The following is a 4,312-nucleotide window of genomic DNA, read 5'->3' as shown; positions in this document are numbered from 1 at the left end:
ACAGGCCTCAGGATATAAGACCAATACAACATGAGCTTAACAATAACAGTGTCTTTGAGCACTTCCTAAGCTTGACGATGAGTTTCTGTCCTATTGCTAGTGTAACAGGGAGGCTATTGCCCCTGTTACAAAACATAATTTAGGTAGAACTTACCATGAGTCAGCGATGCGGAGTGCAGGCAGTCATCAAACGGCATCCCACAGCAGGAAATTTGTACCTGGAAAGAAGGCTTTATTAACTGGAAATGGAGAAAGAGAAAGCACTGAAAAAATCATCACCCTCTAACACTGGAAGTGGACAGAGAATGAGAGCAAGCAACCAGGAAGGTTCAGGTAGCCCATGTGGAGGTATGTTGTGGCAGTGCACTTGCAGTGCCTGCCACTTTAAGGGCCGAGTCAAGCAGCCAGCAGGTGGTTGATTGCGGCAGCCATTTTAAAACACTGGCTGCCTATATAAACAAAGCAGTTTGCTGCTGGCAGCCAAAGCAAAAACATTGCCTGGCTGAGCTGCATGGAATATCTACCAGATAGGAACTAGAGGCTCTTGGTCCTGGGCACAACCTAAAACTGCACCCTGCCAGGGAAGGGTGGCCTGGTGGTGCTCCTGGTGGTACAGGAGTCCCCAGGAAATACCAGGCCAGTTACCTCCCTGGTGAAAGGCGAGGAGGGGTGCCTTAATCCCAGATCCCATCTTTGGGTGGGGTTTGGAGGCAGTCGTGGGGCTAGGCACAGCTGCGGCCACCTGAGCCCATGACAGGGCTTGTGAGACCCTGGTGAATGAGTGTACTGGGGCCAGGCATGGCAAATGGAGTGTCACCTGAGCCTACGGGGGTGGTCAAGCCCGAAGTCCTGAAAGAGAGGGCAATGTAGTGAGGTCCAAGGGAAGAGGGTGGAGTTGTGTAGCCATGCACGGACTAGATTTCATAGACATTTGGGCTGGAAGGGACCCCAGAGGATCATCGAGTCCAGCTCCCTGCCCCAGCGGCAGGAAGTCAGCAGGGATCATAGGATCCCAGCAAGATAAGCATCCAAATGTGTCTTGAAGGTGTTCAAAGTGGGTGCTTGACAGGCCTCCAGTGGCAGTCTATTCTAAACCTTGGGGGCTTGGACAGTGAAGAAGTTCTTTCTTATGTCCAGTCTGAATCGGTCACAGTGGAGTTTGTGACCGTTCGATCTTGTCATCCCTTGGAGGGCTCTGGTGAACAGACATTCCCCCAGATCCTGATGAGCACCCCGATAAACTTATAGGTGGCCACCAGATCACCCCTGAGCCTGCGCTTTTCCAAGCTGAATAGCTCCATTGCTCTCAGCCTCTCATCATAAGGTCTGTTTTCCTGACCTCTGATCATGTGCGTGGCTCTCCTCTGCACCCTCTCAAGCTTCTCCACATCCATGGTACAGGGGATACTGTGGTGGGGGTCTACTACAGACCCCCTACCCAGAGTCAAGACCTTGACCAGGAGTTCACCAGGGAATTGGCTGAAGCAACACGGTCCCAGGGTATGGTTGTCATGGGAGAATAACTAGCCAGAAATCTTGTGAGAGGAGCACTCGGCCAAATCCAAGCAGTCACAAAGTCTCTCTCATGTGTGGATGACCTCTGTCGGATGCAGGAAGTCTATGGGCCAACAAGAGGTAAAGCACAACCGGGGATTACCTAATCAGCAACCTAACAATAGAAGGGAAGCTGGGTGACAGTGATCATGAACTGATCACTTTCACCATCTGCCATAAAGCTGGCAAGTCAGTCAGTAATACAGAAGTCCTCGACTTCAGGAAAGCTGACTTTGACAAGCTAGGAGACTTGTCAGAGAGGCCCTAAAAGGCCACAACCCAATGGAGAAGGGAGTTCAGGGCAAGTGGTTGCTCCTCAAGGGAGCAATCCTGGATGCACAAACAAAGTCCATCCTGTCTCAGAGGAAAGGGAGCAAAAGGGCACAGCAGCCCCCTTGGCTCTCCAGGGAACTGGCAGTCCTCCTGCATCTTAAAAGGAAGACCTACAAAGGATGGAGGACTGGAACCGCTACCAATGAGGATTACTCTGCTTTAGTCCAGACTTTCAGAGAGCAAATCAGGAAAGCCAAGGCTGTGATGGGACTCCAGCTAGCTACAAATAATAAAGGAAAATAAAAAGTCCTTTTTTAGATATGTGGGGAGCCAGAGGAAAAGCAAGGGCAATATTGGACCCCTGCTAAACCAGATGGGGCAATTGATGCCCAGGAAAAAGCCAAATTGCTAAATGGGAACTTTGCATCAATTTTTCACCAGTTCCATGGGATGCCCCTGCCCACTATGGGTCAGGGAGGACCGGATGAGGGAGATTCCTTGCCCTCCATCGAAGTGGACCTCATGAAGGAACACCTTGACAGGCTGAATACATTCAAGTCAGCCGGCCCTGATGGGTTACGCCAAGGGTACTCAAGGAGCTGGTGAGCATCATACCTCAGCCCCTGGCATGGATCTTTGAGAGCTCTTGGCACTCTGGTCCTCTTCCAATCATCAGGCACTTCACCAATGTCAAGCCTATCTTCAAGAAAGGGAGGAAAGTAGATCTGGCAAACTACAGGCCCATCAGCCTAATCTCTATCCTGGGGAAGGTCTTGGAAAAGATTATCAAGGAGGCCAATGGGAGCAAGCCTGAAGGGCTATGCATGGGCATGGAGGGGCTAAGTAGGGCTGAATGGGAGTACACCTGAAGGGCAGTCCCAGGGTGCATTGAGTAGAGCCAAACTGGGAGTAAGTCTGAAGAGCAGCACAAGGGCCAGCCCCATGAATAGTTGATTGGGAAGACTATAAGAAGACCCCAGCATGGGGTGTGGTGCAGAGGCCCTAGAGAGGGCATGGTAGGAACCCCATGTGAGGGTAGTAGGCTGAGGTTTGTCTTCAGATGCCTGAGACCATAGTTTGGGCCAGAGGCCAAGTAAGGGGGCTCAGTCAGAGAGGTAGGGGTGAGTCCTGGCTCCGGTAAATCCTCCACCACAAGGAGGCTGTGTGGGTTGAAAGTAAGACCTCTAGCTGAGCACAATGACCTGCTGCTCCAGGGAGGGAGTGAGAGTCCCCATGAGACTCTGGAGCACCAGTCATGGTATGGGTTAAGAACATCATGCGGATGCCATCTGCAAGGCATAGGCTGTAGTGTAGCGGAGGTCGGATAGACGCCCCCAGCATCAGGGCATGTAATGGATAGTCTCCCACATTTACCATCTGTTTACAGAAACACCAAAGCCGTGGCAGGAAAGATGGGGTGGAGTGCCCCAAAGAGACAGGTGGGCTGGCCAGCATAGGACTTGGCCCCTAGCTTGCCCCCTGTCACACATGGGAATGCAGCAGTGACTTGCCAAGACTATCTATATGTACCCAGAGCAAGGAGGCAACTTTCTTGAATGCCTGAGAAGTGAGGTGGCTCTGGTAGAAGAGAGAACCTGGGTCTTGGGAATTATGAGTTAAACGCTAAAGTACAGAAAATAAGGAAGATAAAATAAGAAGGTGAAACTAGCTGCTAGCGTCTCACAGGCATAAAGACTGTAAAGAGGTACTTCATTGATTATTGCTTTGTGTGCGCACCTCTCAGGTAACCCTTTTAGGAACATTAAGGAGTACCATATAAAATCAGCTGGGATATCTTCAATTATCCATCCATCCTTCCATCAAAGGTATGGCAGAAAAGTGAATGAAGATAACAGTCATAGTCCCAGATCCACAAGTGGGAACCTCTAGACCTTATGGACCTGTAACATCTAGCACTGCCCTACCTCCTACCTCTAATGCCTATCCCAGATCTACCTGGCTTGGTGGGCCCCTGTGTTTATCTCGTCTCCTATTGCTACCCCAGTTCCTGATTTTTGCCCTAGGTTCTGCGTTCTTGACTTTCACTTCAGCCCCTGAGTCCTGGGGCTCTTGACATCAGCTCCCAGTTCTGACTTTGGCTTGTCTTCAGATTACTAACTAACTTAGCAAACACCAACCCTTATCCCTAGGTTCTACCCCCTAGAAAAGACCATTCACAATAGTCTTTTTATGATCAGATCACCAGATCATTAGAGGCAGGGGTAGCAGTGGACATAGTCTTCCTGGACTTCTGGAAGGCTTTTGACACTGTCTCTCACCCCGTTCTCATTAAGAAAATGGGAGGCTGTGGCATAGATACCCACACAGTCAAATGGGTCGCCAACTGGCTGGAGGGCCGCACCCAGAGGTTGGTAGTGGATGGGTCCTTCTCAACCTGGAAGGACGTGGGCAGTGGGGTTCCGCAGGGCTCGGTCCTCGGGCCCGCACTGTTCAACATCTTCATCAGTGATTTGGACGAGGGGGT

Source organism: Gavialis gangeticus, unplaced genomic scaffold, assembly GCF_001723915.1.
Source record: "Gavialis gangeticus isolate Ggan-Ray unplaced genomic scaffold, GavGan_comp1, whole genome shotgun sequence".
In the NCBI taxonomy this organism is placed as follows: Eukaryota; Metazoa; Chordata; order Crocodylia; family Gavialidae; genus Gavialis; species Gavialis gangeticus.
The sequence above is the reverse complement of the archived record's forward strand: the minus strand, read 5'-3'. Positions refer to the sequence as shown.